This window comes from Drosophila subobscura, chromosome O (genome assembly GCF_008121235.1).
Source record: "Drosophila subobscura isolate 14011-0131.10 chromosome O, UCBerk_Dsub_1.0, whole genome shotgun sequence".
NCBI lineage: Eukaryota > Metazoa > Arthropoda > Insecta > Diptera > Drosophilidae > Drosophila > Drosophila subobscura.
Window position 1 is genome coordinate 2,982,896 of NC_048533.1, and position 15,804 is coordinate 2,998,699.

Sequence of the window (15,804 nt, forward strand, 5' to 3'; positions counted from 1 at the left end):
TACTAACAGGTTGATTACTGCTGCCTGATTCCAGTTCTCACAACTATTTTTGGCTCCTGAAGTCAGAAAAGCGGCGGAGGATCAGGTCAAAGGGTACGGCGAAGAATTGAGATAGGGAAGAAGGCAATCATGGAGGCTTCGAAGGCAGAAGGTAAGATGGCTCGAATGAAGAAAGCTTGAATATGCATCTTTATAATTTTAAATATTATTCTTCTCATTCTTGAGCAAAAACTGTACTTTGCCATTCCTTGATCCATTCTTTGGAGCCCTATTACGAGCATTACGTGTAAGGAAAATATCCTTGGACTACACTTTCCTCCAACAATAGTACTTTATAATCCACCAGTGCATAAAGTAAGAGCCAGTTCCACCATTCTCATTCTGCTGCGTTTTTGAGGCGGCGCAGTCCAAAAAGTTTCCACGCGCCCAAAAAGGGGATACGCGTCAGGGCATTGAATGGCCATAAAAGCGTTCGTTGAATGATGTTTCTGATGATGAGAGAAGGGAAAGGGACGGATAGGGGGCTGGCTGTGGCATGGCAACAAGGTGGAGAGAGAGGGAGGGAGAACTATGGAGTGTCATTACGTATGCAAGTCGGCTACGCACAAAACCCAAACCCAAACACAGACACAGACAAAACACACGAATACAGCACACACACACACACCTCTCTAGAGGGAGCACGAGAGCCGCCCCCTCTTTCTCTTCGCTTACCTCTCTTTCGCTCCTCAAACATTTAGTTAGATTTTGGATTCAGCGGATGAGACGAGAGGCGGGACAGACAAGCTGACTGAATGACGACGAATTTTGAATACGAATTTCATTATATCCCGCACTCAATTATTCAGTAATCAAGTTAGCAGAGGGAAAGAGAAGGAAGTGGAGAAGAGAGGAAGAGAGAGAGAGAGAGGACGCCGCTCTTCCGCTTGTTTTCGAGGCTTGTATTTGTTGACTAAATTTGCTGCAATTTTCAAGCCGCTCTTCCCTCAGGGGGCATAACCTTCCCCTTCCCCAGTCCCTGCATTCTCCCCCGCTGAACTGCTAATTAACATTTGCCTAAATCTGTTTTGAGGGCGTGGCAGTGACAATAACAGTGGGACTAGCGCACACGCACACACACACACAAATTGCCAATTCGTTTCCGGAATTTTCGATGAAGTTTTTCGTGTGATTTTGTTTTTGTTTGTGGATGGATCGTGCCTGAGGGATTGGCCTTACCTGCACATCCCCCACTGCAAGCCCCTCCAGTTCCGTCCCTCCCCACTGTGTGTCTCCTAATCCTAGTTTTGGCAGTAGTTAGTTAGTGGTTGTTCGGTAGCAGCTCCAGCGGCGCGACTAATTATAATTATGCATTGTGTAAGTGCATTAATTATGCAGAAGCTTCAAACTTTGCCACAAGCGAAATTCTGTCCATAAACTACAGTGGCAGGGGGCGGCGGATGGCGGAGGGGTACGGGCTGAAATGTCAACCGTTTGCTGTGATGCGATTTTATGTGAATTATGCGTGTCGTTGATTTGGTCGGTCTGCTTCTGGCGATTAACTGTTCCGCAATGATGTCGATGATCATGGGGAATGCAGGATGGAGCTATGCGCGACAGCAGATCCACAAACCGCAATGGGAAAAACACATTCTCAATTTCCACTGTTGACTTGAGCACAGAGAGTAGAATTTCCATTCCATCATTTAGTTATGTATATGGGAAACCCTTCTGGCATCTCTAAACTCCCTGAGAACTCTTCAACCATTCGTCTCCTAGGCTGAACCAGTCGTCAGAATGATTATCATCCCAACAGGATCCATCCCAGGTAGATGCCGAAACGCAGAGGTCGAGTGACGAGTGACGTGACGCGTGGCTGCTATCCACAGATTCCTATCCTTATTCCTTACTTGCCAAAATGCTCAAGTTTTCCTTTGGTTTCCCCTGCTGAATGCACACACACACACTTATTGAAGGCAGGACACCACACAGAGGACTCTATTCTGGGCAAACATTTGCTTAGAGTGGAGCCATGTGGCTGCCCCACACACACACATCTTCCCCATAAACATTAAAGACACCGCATAAATTAAATTAATTGCCAAAGTTTATAATTTTTATTGCCACACAGACACAGTGGAGAAGGCGCTCAAGGAAAACTCTTTCACTTTTCAGAGGGGCAAAGAGTAATCACTTTTCGTTGTGTACGCAAATCTCTTGGCATAGTCTCTGCGAAAAGTTTTCAACACTTTGAGCACAAAAGTCGGAGCTTGGGCCCTGCGGTTTCTCATCTAAAATTTAAATGCCTTCGAAGTGAACCAATTTCTTCCCTAAAAACACAATCGTTCCCCCAAGATCGAGGTTATTCTTTCACGCCTCCCTTCTTAGGTGGCATCTCTGGCTGCGGTAACGGTTCAAACTTAAATGTCAATGCCTCGAAGCGGCTGCCGCTGCCAGTGGAACTTCCCCAACTCTCCCAGGGGAGAGTGGGAAAGGAACAGCACTAATTTTTCCCCAGTTGAATGGAAAGAGGAGAGAGTGAGAGTGAGGCGAACATCTAACAGTAACTTTTTCACTGTTTTTTACGCCTCTTTTGGGTGCAATTAAAAATTATGTTTGTATTTGTTTTCCTCTCTTCTGGGATTTTACCCCTCTACTCTTCCTTACACACAAAAGCCATGTACAAATTAAACAAACGATACAGCAAAAAAGTTGCAAGTGAAAATACAAAATACAAAATGGCCGTCAATGTTGACAGCTGACAGGAGTAAACGAAGGGCCAGGACGAGGACGATGTTTGCTGTGGGGGCAGAAATGTGGCATAAAAGGAACGGATTGCAGTTTCTGTTGATAAATTGACTAGTTCCAGTTATCTTTGGTTTTTTCCTTACCTCAAAATCTGTTGTCTGTGTAGATGTAGATCCTTATAGAAACCAGTGACTGTCCATGGAAACTGCAACAAAATATAGAAAATCAAGTAAAATGTTAGCACCTCCGAGGAATTCATTTCAATCTTCTTCCATTCACTTGAGATTCTGAAGTGGCCATCGACGACGACGACACCAATATGAATTTGTGCGAAATAGCAAAACGAAAGCAGAGGTAAAAGGTAACCAAAAATCGAAATTTTAAGAGAAGTGAAGGGGTAGCCGCAGGGGTAGAGTTTCAGGCGATTCTACGGGAACAAATTCTGGTTGGGGGGAATGCTATATTTTCAGATATTCGCTTATATGGAGGAGGGCTTGTGTTATGTGCCTTGTTATCGTCTCCTTTTTCCTCTTTTCGCTACACCGTTGTTTCATTCCTTTTTTGGGAGGATGATTTTTAATATGGATAGTGCGTACACACAGGGTATTCCGTGGTAGAGTGAGGTATGCTCGAATCAAGAGAGAGTGAAACCCACAAGCAGGATTATTATAATTGATAAATCAATGAATCAATAAATAAATGGTTGAATAAATCACTTGGAAATGATTGATTAATATAGATTAAATATTTCTAAATGATATTTGTATCAATTAGGCAGAAACAATCGATACAACGATTAAAACGATGAATGACTGGGAAGCAAGAAGGAATGACCATAAGAGTAGTCCAGTTCATGGTCCATCTTTGGGCAGGCAATAGCCTCCTTTTTTGGCTGCGAAAGGAGTGGGCAGCAGTCAGGCAGCAAGAGGCACGGAGGCAGAATGTGGCAGACAGCGAAAAATGCTGTTAAACAAGTTTCTGTTTCGGTTCTGGTTCTGGTTCTCGTTTTTTTTGTTCCTCTATCTCCATTCCATTCCATCCAGTGCGTGTGTCGTGTCGTGGCTTATGCCGAGAGGCCTGGGAATCGTTTTCGTTGTATGACACCCCCTCTGTTCCTCGTTGTTCCCCACTCTTCTACACTTTTTGCCATATTTTATCTCTCTCTGTCTCTCTCTCTCTCGGTTTTTTTGCTGGTTTGCTCTGCAACGAATGAATGATGTGCGATGTGTGTGGAGGTACTTAATAAGCAAAGTGTTTCGGCAGCAGAAACTTGTTCCATCCTTCGCTTTTATTGATACTCCTTTTAATTCCACAAAAGACACTTATTCTTGGGGCGCAGCACTGCAGGCACTAGATACAAATCTATCTGCAAAACTTTTCATCATACATGAAAGTGACAAAATGTCGGTTTGCGCCTCTTCTGCCATCGCCAGAATTCAATTTGCAACAAAATATACATAGAAACTCGTAAAAACAGTGCCCCAAAGCGTGTGGCAAGAGAAATCAGAGCAAGCAGCAGAGGGTGGAGGGTGGAGGAGGCAGCAGAAAGAGGCCAAGGAGCTGGCAGTACGAGTTTTCCTGGTAAAGTTTTTATGGCCAACATCCCACGCTTTGTGTGCCGCGCTCCCCTAGAGTTTCACATACCCCCTACCCATAATTCATATGTTGTAAATTACGTTACGTATACGCAACCTTTACGTGGCAACACAATAAAGTTGGCCCCACACCACCGCATGCGCCTTATGAATATAGAAATAAGCAAAAGAAGTAAACGGCAGTAAATTAGGCGAAAAATTCAATATTTTCCCCCATCTATGAGTGGGCCAGGCGAAGGGGAGCTGTGTGTGCGTGTGTGTCCTTGAGTGAGGTGGCAGGAGCCCCTTAAAACAGGATAAATATCCCGAACAAGTTCGAGACGAAGGTACAGGCGGTACAGGAGCTTTACATAACATTCAGAGCAGGTAAATGGAAGGTGTATCAATGGAGGTGGCATGGATGGTGAAACAAAATGGACAGAATTTAATGGATACTTAAGAAAAAAGAACATAAATTTGATTATTTTTTTGGCATTTTCCGCTCTGCAAGAATTTTCTAAACCACTTATGTACATATGTACATACATATGTATGCATATTGTACATACATATCTAAAATTTTAGTTTGCTTTGTCTTAAAGAATTTTCTGATATTTCGAAGAATGCTACTTTATCTCTTTAACTATACCTCCCCAACTTTTAACTATCCCTCAATCCTCATTATTCAATGTAGCCTCAATGTATCATTAATCTATAGATTAGGCTCCACCGCTGCCTCCCGCTTAAGCCACATATCAAAAAGTTTCTGCAGATAAAAGGGTGGAAAATCTCTGGCATAAGCTTTTGGCCAACTTTTGGCAACATCATTGGTCCATCATGAATTTGTGGCCAAGGGGCAAACAGCCGTAACTAAATTACGCAATTAATAAGCGAACGAAAGAGCAACAACGGCAGCAAAGACAAGCCAGCAGCAAGCAGAACAGACACGGGCAGAGTGGAGAGAGGGAACATAGAGAGAGAGAGAGAGAGAGAGCGAACATCGCATAATGAAAACATTTAAGGCGGCAAAAATATGCAACTAAGAAGCAAAGATGAAGCCAAAAGGAGATAGCAGGAGACGGGAAGCATGCAGAGTGGGAAGGGCGGCAACTTGCGTGGCAAACTACATACTAACATCCCACCTCTGACTCCCCTGTCTCACTCACTACTTCTCTCTCTCCACCACACGTACTTTGGCGAATTTCGAAGTCCGAAATGCGACTCAGAAATTAATCAGGCGAACATAATGCAAGGAGAGAGCACGGCGTGGCGGTTGGAGCTCAAGCGACGAGAAGCACAAGATAAGAAACGCAGGAGGGTAGAAGGAGCAAGCAACAGGAGTGTGTGAGCGGGATGCCGGTGGGCAGTGGGCAAGAGGAGCATGAGGCAGCGAAATGCGATAACGAAACGAAAAAAGAAGCGAAATCCCCAATTCATTGCACTTACGCAAACACATGCACACATACAAAGAAAACCCAAACAAAAAAGAGACATTGAAGCAGTGGAGTAGCAGTAGGCGCAGGCTGGAGAGTCGATCCAATGATACCCATTGACCAGGGATTATGGAAGAAATGGAAGGATGTTGGATGAAACATGTCAACCAATTATCAGCTATAAATCAGAAGACAACGAAGCGAGACTTGTAAACAGAGTGAGTGAGAGCAAGCGAGCGTTGTGCCACGGGTGCGACGGAGGGAGAATAATGTAGACTTCTGTGCCAATAAAATAGATTCCCTGGACCCTCTAGAATTTTTTCCAGGGTATGCCAAAACCCACACTCCCAGCACTCCACTCACATATACAAATAAGTAGATAATGAAATACGGAGGCGGCGTTTGGAGGCAGCCCCAGCTCCTTCCAAAAGACACTGAAGCAAGCCACAGCATCACTCCTTTACCGTCCTGCCATCTCCCTTACCCTCTACAGTGTACTGTCTCTTCGGGGAGGAAGGATTCCGACAGGGGGTCGGGTCCAAAAATAATGGAGCCAATGGCCATGGCCTGAACAGCAGCAGCAGCAGCAGCAGCAGCAGCAGCAGCAGTAGCGTGGCAGCAATAACACACAAAAAACAAGAGTAATAACAGCCCAAAAAATGGTTAAAAACAAAGCAAAAGAACAAACAGAGCAGCCACCGCAGAGTGGGAAACATGCAAAATGCGAATGGGAAATGCCCTGCAGGGGAATGGGAAAGCAGAGAAAGGGCTTACGGCTCCAGGGAGGAGATGTGAAAAGTAGAACAGGATTGCATGGCAGATGGAGCCTACAATCAAAGAAAATTCATATTTTGTTCAACATCGATATTTTTCTAGCAAATTTATTCCTTCTCCTAAACACTACTTACCATTAATTTCCCCCAACATTTCCCAACAAAAGCAACTTTAAAGTGCACCAAGATTACGTTCTATATTCCATATTTCCCTAGAAGGTCCCCTTCCCCTGAATGTTAGGGTATTACCATGAAAATAAAACAGAGCAAAGACAACAGCAAACAAAACGAACAAAGAAAAAAAACCTCATAACCGGAGGTCCTGGTGATTTTTTGGAACAACAGTAGAAGCAGCAGCAGCAGCAGCAGCAGCAGCAAATCTCACACACACACACACACACATATGCATGTGTGTGGAAGGAGGAAGATTTCCTTGAGAGCGGCAGCCCCAAGATATTTGGAGAGGGGCCGCATAGACAATTGGAGCGACTTTCTTTTCAAAAATGGGGGGATGGCTGGGCATAGTGGGGAGTCCTGGAAGTAGGGACCCTACTCCTCCTTCTGCTCTTCCTTTATTTTTTTTTCCTTTGTTTTCCCTCCTCCCAAAGAGCCGTAGAAAATGGCAAACAATTTCCAACGAAAGTCATTTTTGGAGCAAAAACAAGGGAAGAAAAAATGCTGAGGCAACAAAATAAAAGGAATCTCCGCTCTCTCTCTCTCTCTGTGCACTTTGTTTCTCCGCAAAAACTCCTCCAAAATATTCATTAGATTTTAAATGAAAAGCCACTCCACCCCTACTAATGATGCCCCCACCCCCGTGCCCTTCCAACGCCCCACCACAAAATGGAAATGGTCTACGCAATTTTTCTCATTTTCATTTCGCGCTCGTTGCGCAAATAAATCAGAAAATTGTTCCAATTTTTTAACGATCTCTGCCCCCAACACACAGCGTTGAGTTTTCCCAATTTTCGCATTCGACTTTCGGCTATGGCTATGGCGAAGGGGCGGTTGGGGTTGGTCTGGGGCAAATGTTAAGGGGCAAATAAATCGCTCAAGTTTCATTCCGACTTTCATTCCAATTTCCAATAAAATGTCGAAATGAATGCCGCAAAAGCACTTACACATCTGCAAATATGCTTGCCTCCCTCCCAAATTGGGGAATAGAAGAGGCAAAAGGCCAGCCCCTCTTTACCGACATTGACTGATAAGTGTTGCACTTTTCCTTGCCTTTTCCCCAAAAGTCGTACGTAAGAAAAGTAACAAAAACCAAACCCAAAAATCGATTTTCGAATGACTTTTGGGAGTGAAGGAGCAGTAATAGAGGGGCAGTGAAAAGGCGAGTAGGAGTGTGCCAGGCTTAGAAGCAGAGGGAGGGACAGTGGCCTTTGGGCCTTAAAATGCCCTAAAAATGCACTCGGAGCAAAACACATTTCATTCCAGCAGCAGCAGACGAAAAACCTCGAAGGAGAAATTGAAAATTAAATCCAAAGATCGAGAAAAGTTTTTGCAAATTGCAAATTGCAAAGGTAATTCTTGTAAGGAAATCTTTGGAAATACGATTCCCATTCCGCTTCCGCTTCCAGTCAGCTTTTTACACATCCTTTCTGGAAATTGGCCTGGCAATGGGGCAACATTGGCCTTGCAAATTGGTTTCATATTGCAATTCCCCATTCATCCCATTCAGCATTTGCCGCATTTTCATACAAATGTTCACCTCTAGAACTCCATTCACCAAGACGGCAAATACAATTCCATGCCCCTGTTCTGCCCAGTGAATTCTACCCCTTCCAGGCTTGCCGATTAATGATTTCCGTGTCCGTTTGTTTGGACTCTCTCTCTCTGCTGGTCTAAGGTCCATGTGTGTTGGCCCCAAATTAAACTTATGGCTAAGTGTGGCGACTGCCTGGTGTGGCTAATGAGGGGGTGGTAAGAGGGCAAGAGGGGGAAGTTGGAGGCTGAGAGGTGCCTTGACAGCAAAAGCGCAGCAGCAAATGCAGGCACCGAGTCCTTTGTATTTGTATTTGGTCCAAGCAAATGAAATGCCACAATTTCTGCTACAATTTCCATTGATTCCAGTATGCAGGTGGCTCTACCCCGTTGGTCAGCTCCCCCTCTCTCTCCCTATCTCTATAGAATCGTATACCCATGCCTTATCGTAGGAGTACCAATCTTGACTTCAACTCTGCTTCAAACGCTGCCCTCAATCAAATAACAAACGGGATATCCATGAAATCTCAAAAGATTCTTGTGGCAGCGAATCGCCAAAAGTCGACGCTTGGCTCTTGGCCTGTCAAAGGGCTAAGACTCTTGGCAGCAATCTGCCAACTGAAAGATGCAGCGACACGAAAAAATGCAAAGATGAAGATGCATCGCAGAGGCAGCTACAGTGGCAGAGATCTGAACCAAATGCCAAAACAGCATCCCAGCAGCAGCCACAGAGCCAGAGATTATCCCATGCAGCTCGCAAATATATCCCAAAAAGGACACACAGTATCTGAGATCTGAAGCTATGAATCACTGCCAAAAAGCTGAAATATATTTACATTTGTGTGGATACTCATAAAGCGAATAAAGCCCCAGAGTCGTAGATTAAATTCAATCGCAAAAGCCCCACCTTCAAGAGTGGAGAATATTTACATAAAATCACAATTAAAGCGATTGCTGGAAACGAGGCGATGGCTTTAATTGTTTTGTATCTGAGAGATGCATTGTATGTGTACTTGTGTGTGTGTGGGGGTAGGGGGCACGACTGCATACATTACTCGTGTCTGTGCATCTGTGTACCCCTGTCTGGGTCTGGCACCTTTTCCCCAACCCTTCTCAAAGTGTAGAGGCGACGAAGCGTCGATGCAAATTTATGACACACGGAGCTGCATTTTTCTGTCTACATTTTCCAGGCTGCTGCTGCTGCTGTTTTAGCACGAGTAACGAGTATCTTGCCACTGCAACAATTGCCAGTAATTGTCGCTTACGTGTTAAAGAGTCACAGACATTGGGGCCGAAAAGTTTCAACTGGAAAGAGTCGGCGGCAGTGGCAGTGGCAGTGCCCAAAGTCTCTTCCTTTCACTCTCTCTTTTTCTCTATTTCTTTCTGTCTGAGCCACATTCTGCCTTTGAGGCATGCCACAAGTCCGTTTGTCTGCCACCTGGCCGACGTCTCATTCCATTCCATCCGTCTTTGTGTGTGCGTGTGTGTGTGTGTGTGATGGAACGTGCCACAAGCTGCTGCTGGTGCTGCTGCTGCCACGGGCTTCAGGAACATTTTCTTTTCTCATTTGCGGCACTCATTCTCCAGCTCCGCCGCTGCCTCTCTTCCTCCGACCAAAATGTATTTATAAACCTGGAAAATTCTACAGGGTAGCACACTCCGTGGGAGATATGAGCCACACGACAAGAAGAACGAGAGTTGCTGGAGTTTGCTTTATTGCGAGAAGGCTGCCAGTGTTGGGTAACACTTCTGGCGGTAGACTACACTCCGAGCGGGAAACCCCACTCATTTGTTTCCTTTCTACCTTTTTCTGCCTCCTGTCTGCGGCTTATTGTGTGAATTACTGCCGGGCCAACATTCGGCTGTCCTCCCTGAGAGGAGGCACAGGCATCCTCTGAAGGTAAAGGCCTTCTCCGTGGAGTGGAGTGGAGGTGCAGGAGGCCATAAGAAGTAGAGCTGTGGCACCTCTGAAGGGAGTGTGGGGCATGCTTCTGAAAGAAGATGTTTTTGGGGACTAGGAGCTGGGTTTAAGCTCCTCGGATTACACCCATCAGTCGTCTTGTCGTCCTAATATCCCCCCTCACTGCTTCCACTTCCTTCACCGTGTCTGTTTTCTTGACTTCTGAGAAGGAGCGGGAACGACAGTGTCCACCTGTGTGTGGCACGGGGGAAAGGTCAATCCCATGGCTATGCCTCGTATCTATTCGGTCCAATGGCCTGTCACATTTAAATATAATTAGGCATTAAATTGTTGCAATTTAGAAACCAATTAAAGCGGAAAGCAACGCACACTTGTGGAATTTTAGTGAGGGAAATTCCCTCATTGGGAAGGGGCATTTGTGTCTTGAATTAATTACAGGAGAGAAAATACGATTTAAGGCTGAGATTTTCCTCTCAAAGCTCAAGAAAATGAGGGGAAAATACTTTAATTTAAGGTTTAATGGGATTATAAAGGAATAGCCCATTTATTTCGATATTATAATGGAAACTTCTGTAACAAATTTGGCTCCGTTTTGGACTTATTACAGTCAGCATTCTCTCCCCAGCCACCAGAGTGGACTCCTTAAAAAAATAACAATATTGCCACACAATAGTGTGTGTGTGTCCTATTCGTTGCAGCAATCATCCATCCATCCACAAGACAGACTGTCCACACAAAGCCACAAAACTAAACAAAATACGACGTTCCCCGTACGAGTGAATGAATGCATGAGTGTATCTATCAGTGTATGCTGCCAAAATAAAGATAGAAGAGGTAGATAGGTCCCTGGTGGATTTATCTCTCTTTCTGTCAATCTCTCATACACCATGCATGGTTCTGTCTGCGTCTCTTTCTCTGCCTCTGCAAATTCAGAAAAGTCAAAACTTATTCATTCGTCCGTAAATATGCAGAGATACTCGGATTTGTTGCAATTTCCAGGTTTTTATTGCGCATTTCCTTCGGAAATAATTAGAAGCAAATATTTCATGCAAAAACACATAGAAATCCTTGCCACAAAATGAATTTCCAGCAATTCTAGAGGGGCACAGAGGAGAGAAGCAGAAGAGTTGGGTTTCCAAGGGAAATTCCTGCAGCTTTTTGGGGCATGTGGCAGGCAGCAGACGGCAATAAAACATAAAACAACTTGTCACGAATGTGACACTGATTGAAATTATAAACTGTCACCGAAAGGCATCCCTTAGACACACACACACACACACACATCCACACATCCACACAGATGTGCACTTCATAGACGCTCTCTATACACAGATACAACTCCCAAAAGGAAGCTCCATCCACGTGTGTGTGTTTGTGTGTCCTCTCTATGGATCTCTGATGTATATTATTATTTGAGAATTTTTGCATGCAAATTAGGAGGGTCTCCCGCCGCTTCCTCCACTCTTCCTGGGAACAATCTATGCCAAATATTTGGCCCAGAGAAAGTGTTGTCTGTGAGGTGGAGGAGAAGGAGGACCAGCAGAAGGGGAATGGGACTCAAGAGCAGAGTCCCCAGCGAAAGTTGTGGACTTTTTAGGGTCTCTAGGACAAAGTTTTCATGGAAGCGATAGAAAATATATAAAAATATGGGGAAAGGGAGATCCCCTAGCTATATCCTAGCGCCTCCCTTTATCCTGTACCTCCTGCTGCTACTGCTGCTGCTGTCGCTCGTGTTGCATGAAGGAAACTTTTAATTTGTGCGTCGCCTAACGAAAGTAAATGAAAAATGGCCTGAAAAACAAAAGTTTCCCGTCAAAGGAGTGCTCCTCCCACTCCCATGCAGGATCTGCTGCTGATAACAATAGATGCAGGATACCAGTCAGTGGACTTGTAATTGAGGCAAACTATGAAATACGAGCGCAACAGCAAAATGATGCAACAGCAAATGGAGGGCTGCAGCAGCCGCAGCAGAAAACAAATTATAATCAGTGGGGAAACCCATTTTCCCCAGAGGAAAAGTGGAAAATATGAGAATGATATAGGGATTCCCAGATACAAAGTTACATTTATGGCACCAGCAGAAGATAGGACAAAGGAGAAGGTAGAAAGGAAAGGGGAGAAGCAGCTTTAACTCAAGGTAGCTTAAGGCTGAAATGTGTAACAAAATGATTTAAGTTGGGACATTTATGGGGAAAGTGAATGAAAATACAGAAACTAAAGTTTGCTTAGACAACCGAACGTTTTCCTCAGGAAAAGCTGTGGTTGAAAGTAGGGTAAAATTACTTTCAACGGAAAAACGGGAAAACACAAACAACTAAAGAGCAAAAAGGGACTAATGTAAAGACTTGAAGTTAACAGAAAGTACAGCAGCAAAGGAAAAACTCTAATTACCATTTCTCAATTGAATTTCCCTGACTGCCAATACAAGTACCACTGTAGTTGTTGCATAAATAACCCAAAAGGCAACAAATGTTCCACACAGAACATTAAACATTACAATTCCGTAGAAAGAATAGAAAACGAAGGAGGAAGGGAGGGAGTTGTGAGAGCGGGAAACCCTAAATTTCAATTAGTGATTGTTTCTCCCCCGTAAAGCAAATGCAAAGGAGGAATAGGAAGTGGAAGCCCCGCCAAAAAAAACTTCGTCTGCTGTCGTCACTCCTCTCCCTCTCCACCCTCTACTTCTCCCACACTAATTGTTGTCTTCTCCACAGCACTTCCCCTCCTCAACTCTTTTTCACTCTTGTGTCTCGTGTCTGTTCCTGACTTTCGGGTCTTTCGGCATCGGCTTAAAGTTGACAATTAAAAACTTTTTGGGAGCTCTTTTTTGTGTGTGTTTTATTATTCGTTTGTTGTACCCATTGCAGAAAAAGGGTATGATCGGCATCATCGAAAGCTGGAAACGAAAAAAAACGAAGTGAGGTAGTCTGCGGAAGCTACATAGAAGATGCAAGCCATAGATAAGTTCGAGTTTTCTAGGGTATCTAAAACGTCCAGTATCAACATAATCTGAGAGCTCTTTCTGATTTTAGTTGCTGTTGTTTTTAGTGCTGCCTCTTCTCGAAATGAGTTTTTTGTCAACAAAGAGCAAGAGAGTGAGAAAAAAAGAGAAAGACTGCAAGCTGGAGAGACAAAGTTTGTCAAACGCAAAACTGTGCAAATTAGTTTAGTTTACTGGCATTTTCTCAAAGTTGTTTCGATGTTGTTTCGTTTCGTTTTTTCTCGTTTATTTTGGAAATAATATAAATTTTCAGAGGTACTAAAAACTCAAATTAAACTTTTCGGAATCTGCTTGTGACAATTGAGTGAAATGGTGGAAGGCTTCAACAAGTTGTCAGTGGGGTAAGGCAAGGCACAGTGTTATTAGAGGAAAATTGTAAATTGCCATCTGAGCATATTCCCAGAGATGAGCTCTCTACTGAGATCCGAAATGCATCACCCTGCTCAAAGCACACCTTGGATGGAGCGGAGCTTCAGGTATGTGGGCGGGCGGCTCCGACTTTGTCTCATGCACACACGCACACATGCAAATACTCACCTCAGTTGGGCCGCTGCGACTGCGCTGCTGCTTCTGCTCGAAAACTGGTTTTTATGTGCTTCTTGACGTTGTTTCTGCTTCTCCGCCACTGATCTGCTCTGCTCTTCTTATCGAAGTGTGTGTGTTTATGGCTATTGGTTTTGTACCTTTTTTCGAATATGGTGTTTTTCAATTGCCTTTTTCGCAATACTTTTAGCGAGTGCAACCTAGCATTCAATTAAGACCAACCATTGGGCAGCAAACAAAAGGAAAATCACATACACGGAACTAGGCACTGAAAACACACAAACACAATGCAAACACAAATACCTGTGCGCTTCACTTGTCGCGCGCGTAGGCGTCGGCGTCAGCGTTGGACGGTTGAACAGTTGGACAGTGGGTAGGCTAGGTTGCTGAAGGGGCTCTGGAAGGGGGACGGTGCCGGGTGGGCGGTCAAGGCGGTAACACAGCGGCGCGACTTAACGACGATTCAGATTCCGATTTCTGAATTCACAAACAAAAACATTTTGTTCTGCTGTCCGCGGAGCAAGTTTCGAGTCGAACTTTATATATTTTCTTGTTAATAACACCAGTTGCTTGTTGTGTCTGTTTTCGCGGTTTGTTTTCATTACAACTTCACTAACAATTCGACATTAACCGTTTGCATTGGCTGCCGATTGGGGTTTCATTTGGGGCGAAAAAGCCCCCGTTTCAAATGTTGCCGGTGCTGAAGAAATAATGTCTAGCCACATGTTGCTAAAACACGTTTTGCAGGCAAGCCAAATGAAAGGTATGGACAACAGGCGAAATGGCCAAGACAATTCAACGCACGCAAAGTAAAATCCACTCTAAAAATTCATATGCATAGCATATTTTTGATCAAACACGGAAAGGTGTGGTTCGTAGGAGCTTTATAATGTTGTTGGGTCGTTTTTCTGAATTGTCCATACCTTACCAAAGTTACCTCTCATTCTCAGTTTTGCGTTGCATGAATGAGTTTCTAGCAGCATGTTTCTATCAGCATTTTACCGAAGTTTGGCTACAGTGGGCATGGAATGGATTTATTAGGTAAAAAGTGTTCAAAAGTAAGAAGCAGCGGCAAAGGAAGAGAAGCGATTAAAGAAGCAGAATACTCCGAAAAGAGTCTTTCTTCTGTCAGTCCTGGTCTGCCATGCCATACCTTGCTGATATAAAGCTGCTGATATGAAGCCCAGTACTCAGATGCGCTAAATTTTCTGGCATCTGAAAGTGCCATTTATATCGCTCTGTGCCCAGTACATTTGATTAAACTGGGCACACTGAATTTGATAAGTCAAATTTTGTATGAAATCAGGAGGAGTGTGTTATTTCAGTGTGAATATGGCACCGCATTATTGGATAAGTCTGTTCCGACGAAAGGAAATTCCACAAACATGTTTTATCTCCTTATAAATTGATAGAATGGGTTCCGAGTATAAGATTAATCAATTAAAATATCTATATATTCAGTTTTCGTGCGACTGTATTAATAAGTTTTGAACCGTCTTCAATTAATGCTCTTTTCTAATCCTTATGCGCATGTGTCGCGTGTTTCCTTCCTTGTCTCTTGTTTCTGTCAACAGAAGATAGACTTATTCTTTTATTTGCTTCGGTATTTTAGTCTTAAATCGGCTGGTTTTGTGGTATGTTTTCCGCTGACCCATGAAGAAATTATATAAGGAGGGCCCGTCGTCGGCAGCGTTCGTCGTGTCATTTCCCCTTAACGTTCAGTGCTTGTCGACGCGGAAGGTTGGGCGCGGACAAATTTTGTTAACCCTTCCCTACGCACATTATGATATTTTATTTTTTGCAGCAAGAAAGTTACAATTTATTTTAGAATTAAGAGCCTAAGAAAACAGGTAAATATTAAAAAAGAATAGTAACGACTACTTTCAAGTAGTAAATTATTAAAATTCAAAGTATTAAAGAAAACTTCAACTCCTGATCTTGCAATGGGCAATTTTAAACCCCATGCCATCAAAGGGTTAATCAGCACACTCCATTGTAGTTTCACTCACATTTACAGCGCGGAGCCCCTTCACTCGCACTTATTGACAGCATTGTTACGTTTCCCTTAATTTTCCGACTAGACCTCCTTGTATAGTTGCTTCATGGGCAACAGCTGATTCTTTTT

At 43.8% G+C, this 15,804-nt stretch overlaps 1 protein-coding gene across 1 annotated transcript in view; it reads right to left on the reverse strand.

Moving 5' to 3' along the window:
• LOC117897427 (trophoblast glycoprotein) overlaps positions 1 to 14,332 on the reverse strand; it is a 47,985-nt gene extending 33,653 nt beyond the window's left edge. The window contains exons 1-2 of the mRNA XM_034806265.1: positions 13,674 to 14,332; positions 2,871 to 2,932 (exon numbers count right to left, since the gene is read on the reverse strand). The gene's annotated coding sequence lies outside the window, so the exon portion shown is untranslated. The remainder of the gene's footprint in view (positions 1 to 2,870; positions 2,933 to 13,673) is intronic.
• Positions 14,333 to 15,804: the final 1,472 nt, after the last annotated feature.